This window comes from Strix aluco, chromosome 37, assembly GCF_031877795.1.
Source record: "Strix aluco isolate bStrAlu1 chromosome 37, bStrAlu1.hap1, whole genome shotgun sequence".
Classification (NCBI taxonomy): Eukaryota; Metazoa; Chordata; class Aves; order Strigiformes; family Strigidae; genus Strix; species Strix aluco.
In genome coordinates this window covers 2,190,295-2,209,750 of record NC_133967.1, presented here as the reverse complement: position 1 = coordinate 2,209,750, position 19,456 = coordinate 2,190,295, and positions in this window count along the sequence as shown.

Sequence of the window (19,456 nt, the reverse complement as noted above, 5' to 3'; positions counted from 1 at the left end):
CACTGGGGAAAGGTAGGCAGAGAATTCCCTGCTAGCACCTTCTCTGTGCCTGTTCACATTGCTTCGCAGAATCGCTTTTGTGCAGAAAACACTAACACTTGTTCAGAACGAAAGAAAGCACAGAGCCCCAGATTTGCTGTTGTCCTGGAGAGCTTGCAGAGCACTGGGGAAAGGCAGGCAGAGAATTCCCTGCTAGCACCTTCTCTGTGCCTGGGAAGCAGAAGTGTTCACATTGCTTGGCAGAATCGCTTTTGTGCAGAAAACAGTAACACTTGTTCAGAACGAAAGAAAGCACAGAGCCCCAGATTTGATGTTGTCCTGGAGAGCTTGCAGAGCACTGGGGAAAGGCAGGCAGAGAATTCCCTGCTAGCACCTTCTCTGTGCCTGTTCACATTGCTTCGCAGAATCGCTTTTGTGCAGAAAACAGTAACGCTTGTTCAGAACGAAAGAAAGCACAGAGCCCCAGATTCTATGTTGTCCTGGAGAGCTTGCAGAGCACTGGGGAAAGGCAGGCAGAGAATTCCCTGCTAGCACCTTCTCTGTGCCTGTTCACATTGCTTCGCAGAATCGCTTTTGTGCAGAAAACACTAACACTAGTTCAGAACGAAAGAAAGCACAGAGCCCCAGATTCTATGTTGTCCTGGAGAGCTTGCAGAGCACTGGGGAAAGGCAGGCAGAGAATTCCCTGCTAGCACCTTCTCTGTGCCTGGGAAGCAGAGGTGTTCACATTGCTTGGCAGAATCGCTTTTGTGCAGAAAACAGTAACACTTGTTCAGAACGAAAGAAAGCACAGAGCCCCAGATTCTATGTTGTCCTGGAGAGCTTGGAGAGCACTGGGGAAAGGCAGGCAGAGAATTCCCTGCTAGCACATTCTCTGTGCCTGTTCACATTGCTTGGCAGAATCGCTTTTGTGCAGAAAACACTAACACTTGTTCAGAACGAAAGAAAGCACAGAGCCCCAGATTCTATGTTGTCCTGGAGAGCTTGCAGAGCACTGGGGAAAGGCAGGCAGAGGATTCCCTGCTAGCACCTTCTCTGTGCCTGGGAAGCAGAAGTGTTCACATTGCTTGGCAGAATCGCTTTTGTGCAGAAAACACTAACACTTGTTCAGAACGAAAGAAAGCACAGAGCCCCAGATTTTATGTTGTCCTGGAGAGCTTGCAGAGCACTGGGGAAAGGCAGGCAGAGAATTCCCTGCTAGCACCTTCTCTGTGCCTGTTCACATTGCTTCGCAGAATCGCTTTTGTGCAGAAAACACTAACACTTGTTCAGAACGAAAGAAAGCACAGAGCCCCAGATTCTATGTTGTCCTGGAGAGCTTGCAGAGCACTGGGGAAAGGCAGGCAGAGAATTCCCTGCTAGCACCTTCTCTGTGCCTGTTCACATTGCTTCGCAGAATCGCTTTTGTGCAGAAAACAGTAACGCTTGTTCAGAACGAAAGAAAGCACAGAGCCCCAGATTCTATGTTGTCCTGGAGAGCTTGCAGAGCACTGGGGAAAGGCAGGCAGAGAATTCCCTGCTAGCACCTTCTCTGTGCCTGTTCACATTGCTTCGCAGAATCGCTTTTGTGCAGAAAACAGTAACACTTGTTCAGAACGAAAGAAAGCACAGAGCCCCAGATTTGCTGTTGTCCTGGAGAGCTTGCAGAGCACTGGGGAAAGGCAGGCAGAGAATTCCCTGCTAGCACCTTCTCTGTGCCTGTTCACATTGCTTCGCAGAATCGCTTTTGTGCAGAAAACACTAACACTTGTTCAGAACGAAAGAAAGCACAGAGCCCCAGATTCTATGTTGTCCTGGAGAGCTTGCAGAGCACTGGGGAAAGGCAGGCAGAGAATTCCCTGCTAGCACCTTCTCTGTCCCTTGGAAGCAGAAGTGTTCACATTGCTTGGCAGAATCGCTTTTGTGCAGAAAACACTAACACTTGTTCAGAACGAAAGAAAGCACAGAGCCCCAGATTCTATGTTGTCCTGGAGAGCTTGCAGAGCACTGGGGAAAGGCAGGCAGAGAATTCCCTGCTAGCACCTTCTCTGTGACTGTTCACATTGCTTCGCAGAATCGCTTTTGTGCAGAAAACAGTAACACATGTTCAGAGCGAAAGAAAGCACAGAGCCCCAGATTCTATGTTGTCCTGGAGAGCATGCAGAGCACTGGGGAAAGGCAGGCAGAGAATTCCCTGCTAGCACCTTCTCTGTGCCTGTTCACATTGCTTCGCAGAATCGCTTTTGTGCAGAAAACAGTAACGCTTGTTCAGAACGAAAGAAAGCACAGAGCCCCAGATTCTATGTTGTCCTGGAGAGCTTGCAGAGCACTGGGGAAAGGCAGGCAGAGAATTCCCTGCTAGCACCTTCTCTGTGCCTGGGAAGCAGAAGTGTTCACATTGCTTCGCAGAATCGCTTTTGTGCAGAAAAGAGTAACACTTGTACAGAACGAAAGAAAGCACAGAGCCCCAGATTCTATGTTGTCCTGGAGAGCTTGCAGAGCACTGGGGAAAGGCAGGCAGAGAATTCCCTGCTAGCACCTTCTCTGTGCCTGTTCACATTGCTTCGCAGAATCGCTTTTGTGCAGAAAACAGTAACACTTGTTCAGTACGAAAGAAAGCACAGAGCCCCGGATTTTATGTTGTCCTGGAGAGCTTGCAGAGCACTGGGGAAAGGCAGGCAGAGAATTCCCTGCTAGCACCTTCTCTGTGCCTGGGAAGCAGAAGTGTTCACATTGCTTCGCAGAATCGCTTTTGTGCAGAAAAGAGTAACACTTGTTCAGAACGAAAGAAAGCACAGAGCCCCAGATTCTATGTTGTCCTGGAGAGCTTGCAGAGCACTGGGGAAAGGCAGGCAGAGAATTCCCTGCTAGCACCTTCTCTGTGCCTGTTCACATTGCTTCGCAGAATCGCTTTTGTGCAGAAAACAGTAACACTTGTTCAGTACGAAAGAAAGCACAGAGCCCCAGATTTTATGTTGTCCTGGAGAGCTTGCAGATCACTGGGGAAAGGCAGGCAGAGAATTCCCTGCTAGCACCTTCTCTGTGCCTGGGAAGCAGAAGTGTTCACATTGCTTGGCAGAATCGCTTTTGTGCAGAAAACAGTAACACTTGTTCAGAACGAAAGAAAGCACAGAGCCCCAGATTCTATGTTGTCCTGGAGAGCTTGCAGAGCACTGGGGAAAGGCAGGCAGAGAATTCCCTGCTAGCACCTTCTCTGTGCCTGTTCACATTGCTTCGCAGAATCGCTTTTGTGCAGAAAACACTAACACTAGTTCAGAACGAAAGAAAGCACAGAGCCCCAGATTCTATGTTGTCCTGGAGAGCTTGCAGAGCACTGGGGAAAGGCAGGCAGAGAATTCCCTGCTAGCACCTTCTCTGTGCCTGGGAAGCAGAGGTGTTCACATTGCTTGGCAGAATCGCTTTTGTGCAGAAAACAGTAACACTTGTTCAGAACGAAAGAAAGCACAGAGCCCCAGATTCTATGTTGTCCTGGAGAGCTTGCAGAGCACTGGGGAAAGGCAGGCAGAGAATTCCCTGCTAGCACCTTCTCTGTGCCTGTTCACATTGCTTGGCAGAATCGCTTTTGTGCAGAAAACACTAACACTTGTTCAGAACGAAAGAAAGCACAGAGCCCCAGATTTTATGTTGTCCTGGAGAGCTTGCAGAGCACTGGGGAAAGGCAGGCAGAGAATTCCCTGCTAGCACCTTCTCTGTGCCTGGGAAGCAGAAGTGTTCACATTGCTTGGCAGAATCGCTTTTGTGCAGAAAACAGTAACACTTGTTCAGAACTAAAGAAAGCACAGAGCCCCAGATTTGATGTTGTCCTGGAGAGCTTGCAGAGCACTGGGGAAAGGCAGGCAGAGAATTCCCCGCTAGCACCTTCTCTGTGCCTGTTCACATTGCTTCGCAGAATCGCTTTTGTGCAGAAAACAGTAACACTTGTTCAGAACGAAAGAAAGTACACAGCCCCAGATTTGCTGTTGTCCTGGAGAGCTTGCAGAGCACTGGGGAAAGGCAGGCAGAGAATTCCCTGCTAGCACCTTCTCTGTGCCTGTTCACATTGCTTCGCAGAATCGCTTTTGTGCAGAAAACAGTAACACTTGTTCAGAACGAAAGAAAGCACAGAGCCCCAGATTCTATGTTGTCCTGGAGAGCTTGCAGAGCACTGGGGAAAGGCAGGCAGAGAATTCCCTGCTAGCACCTTCTCTGTCCCTGGGAAGCAGAAGTGTTCACATTGCTTGGCAGAATCGCTTTTGTGCAGAAAACACTAACACTAGTTCAGAACGAAAGAAAGCACAGAGCCCCAGATTTGATGTTGTCCTGGAGAGCTTGCAGAGCACTGGGGAAAGGCAGGCAGAGAATTCCCTGCTAGCACCTTCTCTGTGACTGTTCACATTGCTTCGCAGAATCGCTTTTGTGCAGAAAACAGTAACACATGTTCAGAGCGAAAGAAAGCACAGAGCCCCAGATTCTATGTTGTCCTGGAGAGCATGCAGAGCACTGGGGAAAGGCAGGCAGAGAATTCCCTGCTAGCACCTTCTCTGTGCCTGGGAAGCAGAAGTGTTCACATTGCTTGGCAGAATCGCTTTTGTGCAGAAAACAGTAACACTTGTTCAGAACGAAAGAAAGCACAGAGCCCCAGATTTGATGTTGTCCTGGAGAGCTTGCAGAGCACTGGGGAAAGGCAGGCAGAGAATTCCCTGCTAGCACCTTCTCTGTGCCTGTTCACATTGCTTCGCAGAATCGCTTTTGTGCAGAAAACAGTAACACTTGTTCAGAACGAAAGAAAGCACAGAGCCCCAGATTTGCTGTTGTCCTGGAGAGCTTGCAGAGCACTGGGGAAAGGCAGGCAGAGAATTCCCCGCTAGCACCTTCTCTGTGCCTGTTCACATTGCTTCGCAGAATCGCTTTTGTGCAGAAAACAGTAACACTTGTTCAGAACGAAAGAAAGCACAGAGCCCCAGATTTGCTGTTGTCCTGGAGAGCTTGCAGAGCACTGGGGAAAGGCAGGCAGAGAATTCCCTGCTAGCACCTTCTCTGTGCCTGGGAAGCAGAAGTGTTCACATTGCTTGGCAGAATCGCTTTTGTGCAGAAAACACTAACACTTGTTCAGAACGAAAGAAAGCACAGAGCCCCAGATTTGATGTTGTCCTGGAGAGCTTGCAGAGCACTGGGGAAAGGTAGGCAGAGAATTCCCTGCTAGCACCTTCTCTGTGCCTGTTCACATTGCTTGGCAGAATCGCTTTTGTGCAGAAAACACTAACACTTGTTCAGAACGAAAGAAAGCACAGAGCCCCAGATTTGATGTTGTCCTGGAGAGCTTGCAGAGCACTGGGGAAAGGCAGGCAGAGAATTCCCTGCTAGCACCTTCTCTGTGCCTGGGAAGCAGAAGTGTTCACATTGCTTGGCAGAATCGCTTTTGTGCAGAAAACAGTAACACTTGTTCAGAACTAAAGAAAGCACAGAGCCCCAGATTTGATGTTGTCCTGGAGAGCTTGCAGAGCACTGGGGAAAGGCAGGCAGAGAATTCCCTGCTAGCACCTTCTCTGTGCCTGTTCACATTGCTTCGCAGAATCGCTTTTGTGCAGAAAACAGTAACACTTGTTCAGAACGAAAGAAAGCACAGAGCCCCAGATTTGCTGTTGTCCTGGAGAGCTTGCAGAGCACTGGGGAAAGGCAGGCAGAGAATTCCCCGCTAGCACCTTCTCTGTGCCTGTTCACATTGCTTAGCAGAATCGCTTTTGTGCAGAAAACAGTAACACTTGTTCAGAACGAAAGAAAGTACAGAGCCCCAGATTTGCTGTTGTCCTGGAGAGCTTGCAGAGCACTGGGGAAAGGCAGGCAGAGAATTCCCTGCTAGCACCTTCTCTGTGCCTGTTCACATTGCTTCGCAGAATCGCTTTTGTGCAGAAAACAGTAACACTTGTTCAGAACGAAAGAAAGCACAGAGCCCCAGATTCTATGTTGTCCTGGAGAGCTTGCAGAGCACTGGGGAAAGGCAGGCAGAGAATTCCCTGCTAGCACCTTCTCTGTCCCTGGGAAGCAGAAGTGTTCACATTGCTTGGCAGAATCGCTTTTGTGCAGAAAACACTAACACTAGTTCAGAACGAAAGAAAGCACAGAGCCCCAGATTCTATGTTGTCCTGGAGAGCTTGCAGAGCACTGGGGAAAGGCAGGCAGAGAATTCCCTGCTAGCACCTTCTCTGTGCCTGGGAAGCAGAAGTGTTCACATTGCTTGGCAGAATCGCTTTTGTGCAGAAAACAGTAACACTTGTTCAGAACGAAAGAAAGCACAGAGCCCCAGATTTGATGTTGTCCTGGAGAGCTTGCAGAGCACTGGGGAAAGGCAGGCAGAGAATTCCCTGCTAGCACCTTCTCTGTGCCTGTTCACATTGCTTCGCAGAATCGCTTTTGTGCAGAAAACAGTAACACTTGTTCAGAACGAAAGAAAGCACAGAGCCCCAGATTTGCTGTTGTCCTGGAGAGCTTGCAGAGCACTGGGGAAAGGCAGGCAGAGAATTCCCCGCTAGCACCTTCTCTGTGCCTGTTCACATTGCTTCGCAGAATCGCTTTTGTGCAGAAAACAGTAACACTTGTTCAGAACGAAAGAAAGCACAGAGCCCCAGATTTGCTGTTGTCCTGGAGAGCTTGCAGAGCACTGGGGAAAGGCAGGCAGAGAATTCCCTGCTAGCACCTTCTCTGTGCCTGTTCACATTGCTTGGCAGAATCGCTTTGGTGCAGAAAACACTAACACTAGTTCAGAACGAAAGAAAGCACAGAGCCCCAGATTTTATGTTGTCCTGGAGAGCTTGCAGAGCACTGGGGAAAGGCAGGCAGAGAATTCCCTGCTAGCACCTTCTCTGTGCCTGGGAAGCAGAAGTGTTCACATTGCTTGGCAGAATCGCTTTTGTGCAGAAAACACTAACACTTGTTCAGAACGAAAGAAAGCACAGAGCCCCAGATTTGATGTTGTCCTGGAGAGCTTGCAGAGCACTGGGGAAAGGTAAGCAGAGAATTCCCTGCTAGCACCTTCTCTGTGCCTGTTCACATTGCTTGGCAGAATCGCTTTTGTGCAGAAAACACTAACACTTGTTCAGAACGAAAGAAAGCACAGAGCCCCAGATTTGATGTTGTCCTGGAGAGCTTGCAGAGCACTGGGGAAAGGCAGGCAGACAATTCCCTGCTAGCACCTTCTCTGTGCCTGGGAAGCAGAAGTGTTCACATTGCTTGGCAGAATCGCTTTTGTGCAGAAAACAGTAACACTTGTTCAGAACGAAAGAAAGCACAGAGCCCCAGATTTGATGTTGTCCTGGAGAGCTTGCAGAGCACTGGGGAAAGGCAGGCAGAGAATTCCCTGCTAGCACCTTCTCTGTGCCTGTTCACATTGCTTCGCAGAATCGCTTTTGTGCAGAAAACAGTAACACTTGTTCAGAACGAAAGAAAGCACAGAGCCCCAGATTTGCTGTTGTCCTGGAGAGCTTGCAGAGCACTGGGGAAAGGCAGGCAGAGAATTCCCTGCTAGCACCTTCTCTGTGCCTGTTCACATTGCTTGGCAGAATCGCTTTTGTGCAGAAAACAGTAACACTTGTTCAGAACGAAAGAAAGCACAGAGCCCCAGATTTGCTGTTGTCCTGGAGAGCTTGCAGAGCACTGGGGAAAGGCAGGCAGAGAATTCCCTGCTAGCACCTTCTCTGTGCCTGTTCACATTGCTTCGCAGAATCGCTTTTGTGCAGAAAACACTAACACTAGTTCAGAACGAAAGAAAGCACAGAGCCCCAGATTCTATGTTGTCCTGGAGAGCTTGCAGAGCACTGGGGAAAGGCAGGCAGAGAATTCCCTGCTAGCACCTTCTCTGTCCCTGGGAAGCAGAAGTGTTCACATTGCTTCGCAGAATCGCTTTTGTGAAGAAAACAGTAACACTTGTTCAGAAGGAAAGAAAGCACAGAGCCCCAGATTTTATGTTGTCCTGGAGAGCTTGCAGAGCACTGGGGAAAGGCAGGCAGAGAATTCCCTGCTAGCACCTTCTCTGTGACTGTTCACATTGCTTCGCAGAATCGCTTTTGTGCAGAAAACACTAACACTTGTTCAGAACGAAAGAAAGCACAGAGCCCCAGATTCTATGTTGTCCTGGAGAGCTTGCAGAGCACTGGGGAAAGGCAGGCAGAGAATTCCCTGCTAGCACCTTCTCTGTCCCTGGGAAGCAGAAGTGTTCACATTGCTTGGCAGAATCGCTTTTGTGCAGAAAACACTAACACTTGTTCAGAACGAAAGAAAGCACAGAGCCCCAGATTTGCTGTTGTCCTGGAGAGCTTGCAGAGCACTGGGGAAAGGCAGGCAGAGAATTCCCTGCTAGCACCTTCTCTGTGACTGTTCACATTGCTTCGCAGAATCGCTTTTGTGCAGAAAACAGTAACGCTTGTTCAGAACGAAAGAAAGCACAGAGCCCCAGATTCTATGTTGTCCTGGAGAGCATGCAGAGCACTGGGGAAAGGCAGGCAGAGAATTCCCTGCTAGCACCTTCTCTGTGACTGTTCACATTGCTTCGCAGAATCGCTTTTGTGCAGAAAACAGTAACGCTTGTTCAGAAGGAAAGAAAGCACAGAGCCCCAGATTTTATGTTGTCCTGGAGAGCTTGCAGAGCACTGGGGAAAGGCAGGCAGAGAATTCCCTGCTAGCACCTTCTCTGTGCCTGGGAAGCAGAAGTGTTCACATTGCTTCGCAGAATCGCTTTTGTGCAGAAAACACTAACACTTGTTCAGAACGAAAGAAAGCACAGAGCCCCAGATTCTATGTTGTCCTGGAGAGCTTGCAGAGCACTGGGGAAAGGCAGGCAGAGAATTCCCTGCTAGCACCTTCTCTGTGACTGTTCACATTGCTTCGCAGAATCGCTTTTGTGCAGAAAACAGTAACGCTTGTTCAGAACGAAAGAAAGCACAGAGCCCCAGATTCTATGTTGTCCTGGAGAGCATGCAGAGCACTGGGGAAAGGCAGGCAGAGAATTCCCTGCTAGCACCTTCTCTGTGACTGTTCACATTGCTTCGCAGAATCGCATTTGGGCAGAAAACAGTAACGCTTGTTCAGAACGAAAGAAAGCACAGAGCCCCAGATTCTATGTTGTCCTGGAGAGCTTGCAGAGCACTGGGGAAAGGCAGGCAGAGAATTCCCTGCTAGCACCTTCTCTGTGCCTGGGAAGCAGAAGTGTTCACATTGCTTCGCAGAATCGCTTTTGTGCAGAAAAGAGTAACACTTGTTCAGAACGAAAGAAAGCACAGAGCCCCGGATTTTATGTTGTCCTGGAGAGCTTGCAGAGCACTGGGGAAAGGCAGGCAGAGAATTCCCTGCTAGCACCTTCTCTGTGCCTGGGAAGCAGAAGTGTTCACATTGCTTGGCAGAATCGCTTTTGTGCAGAAAACAGTAACACTTGTTCAGAACGAAAGAAAGCACAGAGCCCCAGATTCTATGTTGTCCTGTAGAGCTTGCAGAGCACTGGGGAAAGGCAGGCAGAGAATTCCCTGCTAGCACCTTCTCTGTGCCTGTTCACATTGCTTCGCAGAATCGCTTTTGTGCAGAAAACACTAACACTAGTTCAGAACGAAAGAAAGCACAGAGCCCCAGATTCTATGTTGTCCTGGAGAGCTTGCAGAGCACTGGGGAAAGGCAGGCAGAGAATTCCCTGCTAGCACCTTCTCTGTGCCTGGGAAGCAGAAGTGTTCACATTGCTTGGCAGAATCGCTTTTGTGCAGAAAACAGTAACACTTGTTCAGAACGAAAGAAAGCACAGAGCCCCAGATTTGCTGTTGTCCTGGAGAGCTTGCAGAGCACTGGGGAAAGGCAGGCAGAGAATTCCCTGCTAGCACCTTCTCTGTGCCTGTTCACATTGCTTGGCAGAATCGCTTTTGTGCAGAAAACACTAACACTTGTTCAGAACGAAAGAAAGCACAGAGCCCCAGATTTGATGTTGTCCTGGAGAGCTTGCAGAGCACTGGGGAAAGGCAGGCAGAGAATTCCCTGCTAGCACCTTCTCTGTGCCTGTTCACATTGCTTCGCAGAATCGCTTTTGTGCAGAAAACAGTAACACTTGTTCAGAACGAAAGAAAGCACAGAGCCCCAGATTTGCTGTTGTCCTGGAGAGCTTGCAGAGCACTGGGGAAAGGCAGGCAGAGAATTCCCTGCTAGCACCTTCTCTGTGCCTGTTCACATTGCTTCGCAGAATCGCTTTTGTGCAGAAAACAGTAACACTTGTTCAGAACGAAAGAAAGCACAGAGCCCCAGATTCTATGTTGTCCTGGAGAGCTTGCAGAGCACTGGGGAAAGGCAGGCAGAGAATTCCCTGCTAGCACCTTCTCTGTCCCTGGGAAGCAGAAGTGTTCACATTGCTTGGCAGAATCGCTTTTGTGAAGAAAACAGTAACACTTGTTCAGAACGAAAGAAAGCACAGAGCCCCAGATTCTATGTTGTCCTGGAGAGCTTGCAGAGCACTGGGGAAAGGCAGGCAGAGAATTCCCTGCTAGCACCTTCTCTGTGCCTGTTCACATTGCTTGGCAGAATCGCTTTTGTGCAGAAAACAGTAACACTTGTTCAGAACGAAAGAAAGCACAGAGCCCCAGATTTTATGTTGTCCTGGAGAGCTTGCAGAGCACTGGGGAAAGGCAGGCAGAGAATTCCCTGCTAGCACCTTCTCTGTGCCTGTTCACATTGCTTCGCAGAATCGCTTTTGTGCAGAAAACAGTAACACTTGTTCAGAACGAAAGAAAGCACAGAGCCCCAGATTTTATGTTGTCCTGGAGAGCTTGCAGAGCACTGGGGAAAGGCAGGCAGAGAATTCCCTGCTAGCACCTTCTCTGTGCCTGGGAAGCAGAAGTGTTCACATTGCTTGGCAGAATCGCTTTTGTGCAGAAAACACTAACACTTGTTCAGAACGAAAGAAAGCACAGAGCCCCAGATTTGCTGTTGTCCTGGAGAGCTTGCAGAGCACTGGGGAAAGGCAGGCAGAGAATTCCCTGCTAGCACATTCTCTGTGCCTGGGAAGCAGAAGTGTTCACATTGCTTCGATGAATCGCTTTTGTGAGGGAAACAGTAACACTTGTTCAGAAGGAAAGAAAGCACAGAGCCCCAGATTCTATGTTGTCCTGGAGAGCTTGCAGAGCACTGGGGAAAGGCAGGCAGAGAATTCCCTGCTAGCACCTTCTCTGTGCCTGTTCACATTGCTTCGCAGAATCGCTTTTGTGCAGAAAACACTAACACTTGTTCAGTACGAAAGAAAGCACAGAGCCCCAGATTCTATGTTGTCCTGGAGAGCTTGCAGAGCACTGGGGAAAGGCAGGCAGAGAATTCCCTGCTAGCACCTTCTCTGTGCCTGTTCACATTGCTTCGCAGAATCGCTTTTGTGCAGAAAACACTAACACTTGTTCAGTACGAAAGAAAGCACAGAGCCCCAGATTCTATGTTGTCCTGGAGAGCTTGCAGAGCACTGGGGAAAGGCAGGCAGAGAATTCCCTGCTAGCACCTTCTCTGTCCCTGGGAAGCAGAAGTGTTCACATTGCTTGTCAGAATCGCTTTTGTGCAGAAAACACTAACACTAGTTCAGAACGAAAGAAAGCACAGAGCCCCAGATTTGATGTTGTCCTGGAGAGCTTGCAGAGCACTGGGGAAAGGCAGGCAGAGAATTCCCTGCTAGCACCTTCTCTGTGCCTGTTCACATTGCTTCGCAGAATCGCTTTTGTGCAGAAAACACTAACACTTGTTCAGAAGGAAAGAAAGCACAGAGCCCCAGATTCTATGTTGTCCTGGAGAGCTTGCAGAGCACTGGGGAAAGGCAGGCAGAGAATTCCCTGCTAGCACCTTCTCTGTCCCTGGGAAGCAGAAGTGTTCACATTGCTTGGCAGAATCGCTTTTGTGCAGAAAACACTAACACTAGTTCAGAACGAAAGAAAGCACAGAGCCCCAGATTTTATGTTGTCCTGGAGAGCTTGCAGAGCACTGGGGAAAGGCAGGCAGAGAATTCCCTGCTAGCACCTTCTCTGTGCCTGGGAAGCAGAAGTGTTCACATTGCTTGGCAGAATCGCTTTTGTGCAGAAAACACTAACACTTGTTCAGAACGAAAGAAAGCACAGAGCCCCAGATTCTATGTTGTCCTGGAGAGCTTGCAGAGCACTGGGGAAAGGTAGGCAGAGAATTCCCTGCTAGCACCTTCTCTGTGCCTGTTCACATTGCTTGGCAGAATCGCTTTTGTGCAGAAAACACTAACACTTGTTCAGAACGAAAGAAAGCACAGAGCCCCAGATTTGATGTTGTCCTGGAGAGCTTGCAGAGCACTGGGGAAAGGCAGGCAGAGAATTCCCTGCTAGCACCTTCTCTGTGCCTGGGAAGCAGAAGTGTTCACATTGCTTGGCAGAATCGCTTTTGTGCAGAAAACAGTAACACTTGTTCAGAACGAAAGAAAGCACAGAGCCCCAGATTTGATGTTGTCCTGGAGAGCTTGCAGAGCACTGGGGAAAGGCAGGCAGAGAATTCCCTGCTAGCACCTTCTCTGTGCCTGTTCACATTGCTTGGCAGAATCGCTTTTGTGCAGAAAACAGTCACACTTGTTCAGAACAAAAGAAAGCACAGAGCCCCAGATTTGCTGTTGTCCTGGAGAGCTTGCAGAGCACTGGGGAAAGGCAGGCAGAGAATTCCCTGCTAGCACCTTCTCTGTGCCTGTTCACATTGCTTCGCAGAATCGCTTTTGTGCAGAAAACACTAACACTAGTTCAGAACGAAAGAAAGCACAGAGCCACACATTCTATGTTGTCCTGGAGAGCTTGCAGAGCACTGGGGAAAGGCAGGCAGAGAATTCCCTGCTAGCACCTTCTCTGTGCCTGGGAAGCAGAAGTGTTCACATTGCTTCGCAGAATCGCTTTTGTGCAGAAAACAGTCACACTTGTTCAGAACGAAAGAAAGCACAGAGCCCCAGATTTGCTGTTGTCCTGGAGAGCTTGCAGAGCACTGGGGAAAGGCAGGCAGAGAATTCCCTGCTAGCACCTTCTCTGTGCCTGTTCACATTGCTTCGCAGAATCGCTTTTGTGCAGAAAACACTAACACTAGTTCAGAACGAAAGAAAGCACAGAGCCACACATTCTATGTTGTCCTGGAGAGCTTGCAGAGCACTGGGGAAAGGCAGGCAGAGAATTCCCTGCTAGCACCTTCTCTGTGCCTGGGAAGCAGAAGTGTTCACATTGCTTCGCAGAATCGCTTTTGTGAAGAAAACAGTAACACTTTTTCAGAAGGAAAGAAAGCACAGAGCCCCAGATTTGATGTTGTCCTGGAGAGCTTGCAGAGCACTGGGGAAAGGCAGGCAGAGAATTCCCTGCTAGCACCTTCTCTGTGCCTGTTCACATTGCTTCGCAGAATCGCTTTTGTGCAGAAAACACTAATACTTGTTCAGAACGAAAGAAAGCACAGAGCCCCAGATTTGCTGTTGTCCTGGAGAGCTTGCAGAGCACTGGGGAAAGGCAGGCAGAGAATTCCCTGCTAGCACCTTCTCTGTGCCTGGGAAGCAGAAGTGTTCACATTGCTTCACAGAATCGCTTTTGTGCAGAAAACACTAACACTTGTTCAGAACGAAAGAAAGCACAGAGCCCCAGATTTGATGTTGTCCTGGAGAGCTTGCAGAGCACTGGGGAAAGGCAGGCAGAGAATTCCCTGCTAGCACCTTCTCTGTGCCTGGGAAGCAGAAGTGTTCACATTGCTTCGCAGAATCGATTTTGTGCAGAAAAGAGTAACACTTGTTCAGAACGAAAGAAAGCACAGAGCCCCAGATTCTATGTTGTCCTGGAGAGCTTGCAGAGCACTGGGGAAAGGCAGGCAGAGAATTCCCTGCTAGCACCTTCTCTGTGCCTGTTCACATTGCTTGGCAGAATCGCTTTTGTGCAGAAAACACTAACACTTGTTCAGAACGAAAGAAAGCACAGAGCCCCAGATTTTATGTTGTCCTGGAGAGCTTGCAGAGCACTGGGGAAAGGCAGGCAGAGAATTCCCTGCTAGCACCTTCTCTGTGCCTGGGAAGCAGAAGTGTTCACATTGCTTGGCAGAATCGCTTTTGTGCAGAAAACACTAACACTTGTTCAGAACGAAAGAAAGCACAGAGCCCCAGATTTGCTGTTGTCCTGGAGAGCTTGCAGAGCACTGGGGAAAGGCAGGCAGAGAATTCCCTGCTAGCACCTTCTCTGTGCCTGGGAAGCAGAAGTGTTCACATTGCTTGGCAGAATCGCTTTTGTGAAGAAAACAGTAACACTTGTTCAGAACGAAAGAAAGCACAGAGCCCCAGATTTTATGTTGTCCTGGAGAGCTTGCAGAGCACTGGGGAAAGGCAGGCAGAGAATTCCCTGCTAGCACCTTCTCTGTGCCTGGGAAGCAGAAGTGTTCACATTGCTTGGCAGAATCGCTTTTGTGCAGAAAACAGTAACACTTGTTCAGAACGAAAGAAAGCACAGAGCCCCAGATTTGATGTTGTCCTGGAGAGCTTGCAGAGCACTGGGGAAAGGCAGGTAGAGAATTCCCTGCTAGCACCTTCTCTGTGCCTGTTCACATTGCTTCGCAGAATCGCTTTTGTGCAGAAAACACTAACACTAGTTCAGAACGAAAGAAAGCACAGAGCCCCAGATTTGATGTTGTCCTGGAGAGCTTGCAGAGCACTGGGGAAAGGCAGGCAGAGAATTCCCTGCTAGCACCTTCTCTGTGCCTGTTCACATTGCTTGGCAGAATCGCTTTTGTGCAGAAAACACTAACACTTGTTCAGAACGAAAGAAAGCACAGAGCCCCAGATTTGCTGTTGTCCTGGAGAGCTTGCAGAGCACTGGGGAAAGGCAGGCAGAGAATTCCCTGCTAGCACCTTCTCTGTGCCTGTTCACATTGCTTGGCAGAATCGCTTTTGTGCAGAAAACACTAACACTTGTTCAGAACGAAAGAAAGCACAGAGCCCCAGATTTGCTGTTGTCCTGGAGAGCTTGCAGAGCACTGGGGAAAGGCAGGCAGAGAATTCCCTGCTAGCACCTTCTCTGTGCCTGTTCACATTGCTTCGCAGAATCGCTTTTGTGCAGAAAACACTAACACTTGTTCAGAACGAAAGAAAGCACAGAGCCCCAGATTTGCTGTTGTGCTGGAGAGCTTGCAGAGCACTGGGGAAAGGCAGGCAGAGAATTCCCTGCTAGCACCTTCTCTGTGCCTGGGAAGCAGAAGTGTTCACATTGCTTCGCAGAATCGATTTTGTGCAGAAAAGAGTAACACTTGTTCAGAACGAAAGAAAGCACAGAGCCCCAGATTCTATGTTGTCCTGGAGAGCTTGCAGAGCACTGGGGAAAGGCAGGCAGAGAATTCCCTGCTAGCACCTTCTCTGTGCCTGTTCACATTGCTTCGCAGAATCGCTTTTGTGCAGAAAACACTAACACTTGTTCAGAACGAAAGAAAGCACAGAGCCCCAGATTCTATGTTGTCCTGGAGAGCTTGCAGAGCACTGGGGAAAGGCAGGCAGAGAATTCCCTGCTAGCACCTTCTCTGTGCCTGTTCACATTGCTTGGCAGAATCGCTTTTGTGCAGAAAACAGTCACACTTGTTCAGAACGAAAGAAAGCACAGAGCCCCAGATTTGCTGTTGTCCTGGAGAGCTTGCAGAGCACTGGGGAAAGGCAGGCAGAGAATTCCCTGCTAGCACCTTCTCTGTGCCTGGGAAGCAGAAGTGTTCACATTGCTTGGCAGAATCGCTTTTGTGCAGAAAACAGTAACACTTGTTCAGAACGAAAGAAAGCACAGAGCCCCAGATTTGATGTTGTCCTGGAGAGCTTGCAGAGCACTGGGGAAAGGCAGGCAGAGAATTCCCTGCTAGCACCTTCTCTGTGCCTGTTCACATTGCTTCGCAGAATCGCTTTTGTGCAGAAAACACTAACACTTGTTCAGAACGAAAGAAAGCACAGAGCCCCAGATTTGCTGTTGTCCTGGAGAGCTTGCAGAGCACTGGGGAAAGGCAGGCAGAGAATTCCCTGCTAGCACCTTCTCTGTGCCTGGGAAGCAGAAGTGTTCACATTGCTTGGCAGAATCGCTTTTGTGAAGAAAACAGTAACACTTGTTCAGAACGAAAGAAAGCACAGAGCCCCAGATTCTATGTTGTCCTGGAGAGCTTGCAGAGCACTGGGGAAAGGCAGGCAGAGAATTCCCTGCTAGCACCTTCTCTGTGCCTTTTCACATTGCTTGGCAGAATCGCTTTTGTGCAGAAAACACTAACACTTGTTCAGAAGGAAAGAAAGCACAGAGCCCCAGATTCTATGTTGTCCTGGAGAGCTTGCAGAGCACTGGGGAAAGGCAGGCAGAGAATTCCCTGCTAGCACCTTCTCTGTGCCTGGGAAGCAGAAGTGTTCACATTGCTTGGCAGAATCGCTTTTGTGCAGAAAACAGTAACACTTGTTCAGAACGAAAGAAAGCACAGAGCCCCAGATTTGCTGTTGTCCTGGAGAGCTTGCAGAGCACTGGGGAAAGGCAGGCAGAGAATTCCCTGCTAGCACCTTCTCTGTGCCTGTTCACATTGCTTCGCAGAATCGCTTTTGTGCAGAAAACACTAACACTTGTTCAGAACGAAAGAAAGCACAGAGCCCCAGATTTGCTGTTGTCCTGGAGAGCTTGCAGAGCACTGGGGAAAGGCAGGCAGAGAATTCCCTGCTAGCACCTTCTCTGTGCCTGGGAAGCAGAAGTGTTCACATTGCTTGGCAGAATCGCTTTTGTGCAGAAAACGCTAACACTTGTTCAGAACGAAAGAAAGCACAGAGCCCCAGATTCTATGTTGTCCTGGAGAGCTTGCAGAGCACTGGGGAAAGGCAGGCAGAGAATTCCCTGCTAGCACCTTCTCTGTGCCTGTTCACATTGCTTCGCAGAATCGCTTTTGTGCAGAAAACACTAACACTAGTACAGAACGAAAGAAAGCACAGAGCCACAGATTTGCTGTTGTCCTGGAGAGCTTGCAGAGCACTGGGGAAAGGCAGGCAGAGAATTCCCTGCTAGCACCTTCTCTGTGCCTGGGAAGCAGAAGTGTTCACATTGCTTCGCAGAATCGCTTTTGTGCAGAAAACAGTCACACTTGTTCAGAACAAAAGAAAGCACAGAGCCCCAGATTTGCTGTTGTCCTGGAGAGCTTGCAGAGCACTGGGGAAAGGCAGGCAGAGAATTCCCTGCTAGCACCTTCTCTGTGCCTGTTCACATTGCTTCGCAGAATCGCTTTTGTGCAGAAAACACTAACACTTGTTCAGAACGAAAGAAAGCACAGAGCCACACATTCTATGTTGTCCTGGAGAGCTTGCAGAGCACTGGGGAAAGGCAGGCAGAGAATTCCCTGCTAGCACCTTCTCTGTGCCTGGGAAGCAGAAGTGTTCACATTGCTTCGCAGAATCGCTTTTGTGCAGAAAACAGTCACACTTGTTCAGAACAAAAGAAAGCACAGAGCCCCAGATTTGCTGTTGTCCTGGAGAGCTTGCAGAGCACTGGGGAAAGGCAGGCAGAGAATTCCCTGCTAGCACCTTCTCTGTGCCTGTTCACATTGCTTGGCAGAATCGCTTTTGTGCAGAAAACACTAACACTAGTTCAGAACGAAAGAAAGCACAGAGCCACACATTCTATGTTGTCCTGGAGAGCTTGCAGAGCACTGGGGAAAGGCAGGCAGAGAATTCCCTGCTAGCACCTTCTCTGTGCCTGTTCACATTGCTTCGCAGAATCGCTTTTGTGCAGAAAACACTAACACTTGTTCAGAACGAAAGAAAGCACAGAGCCCCAGATTTTATGTTGTCCTGGAGAGCTTGCAGAGCACTGGGGAAAGGCAGGCAGAGAATTCCCTGCTAGCACCTTCTCTGTGCCTGGGAAGCAGAAGTGTTCACATTGCTTGGCAGAATCGCTTTTGTGCAGAAAACAGTAACACTTGTTCAGAAGGAAAGAAAGCACAGAGCCCCAGATTTGATGTTGTCCTGGAGAGCTTGCAGAGCACTGGGGAAAGGCAGGCAGAGAATTCCCTGCTAGCACCTTCTCTGTGCCTGTTCACATTGCTTCGCAGAATCGCTTTTGTGCAGAAAACACTAACACTAGTTCAGAACGAAAGAAAGCACAGAGCCCCAGATTTTATGTTGTCCTGGAGAGCTTGCAGAGCACTGGGGAAAGGCAGGCAGAGAATTCCCTCCTAGCACCTTCTCTGTGCCTGTTCACATTGCTTGGCCGAATCGCTTTTGTGCAGAATACACTAACACTTGTTCAGAACGAAAGAAAGCACAGAGCCCCACATTTGCTGTTGTCCTGGAGAGCTTGCAGAGCACTGGGGAAAGGCAGGCAGAGAATTCCCTGCTAGCACCTTCTCTGTGCCTGTTCACATTGCTTGGCAGAATCGCTTTTGTGCAGAAAACACTAACACTAGTTCAGAACGAAAGAAAGCACAGAGCCCCAGATTTTATGTTGTCCTGGAGAGCTTGCAGAGCGCTGGGGAAAGGCAGGCAGAGAATTCCCTGCTAGCACCTTCTCTGTGCCTGGGAAGCAGAAGTGTTCACATTGCTTGGCAGAATCGCTTTTGTGAAGAAAACAGTAACACTTGTTCAGAAGGAAAGAAAGCACAGAGCCCCAGATTCTATGTTGTCCTGGAGAGCTTGCAGAGCACTGGGGAAAGGCAGGCAGAGAATTCCCTGCTAGCACCTTCTCTGTGCCTTTTCACATTGCTTGGCAGAATCGCTTTTGTGCAGAAAACACTAACACTTGTTCAGAACGAAAGAAAGCACAGAGCCCCAGATTTGATGTTGTCCTGGAGAGCTTGCAGAGCACTGGGGAAAGGCAGGCAGAGAATTCCCTGCTAGCACCTTCTCTGTGCATGGGAAGCAGAAGTGTTCACATTGCTTGGCAGAATCGCTTTTGTGCAGAAAACACTAACACTTGTTCAGAAGGAAAGAAAGCACAGAGCCCCAGATTTGCTGTTGTCCTGGAGAGCTTGCAGAGCACTGGGGAAAGGCAGGCAGAGAATTCCCTGCTAGCACCTTCTCTGTGCCTGTTCACATTGCTTTGCAGAATCGCTTTTGTGCAGAAAACAGTAACACTTGTTCAGAACGAAAGAAAGCACAGAGCCCCAGATTTGCTGTTGTCCTGGAGAGCTTGCAGAGCACTGGGGAAAGGCAGGCAGAGAATTCCCTGCTAGCACCTTCTCTGTGCCTGGGAAGCAGAAGTGTTCACATTGCTTCGCAGAATCGCTTTTGTGCAGAAAACAGTAACACTTGTTCAGAACGAAAGAAAGCACAGAGCCCCAGATTTGATGTTGTCCTGGAGAGCTTGCAGAGCACTGGGGAAAGGCAGGCAGAGAATTCCCTGCTAGCACCTTCTCTGTGCCTGGGAAGCAGAAGTGTTCACATTGCTTGGCAGAATCGCTTTTGTGCAGAAAACGCTAACACTAGTTCAGAACGAAAGAAAGCACAGAGCCCCAGATTTTATGTTGT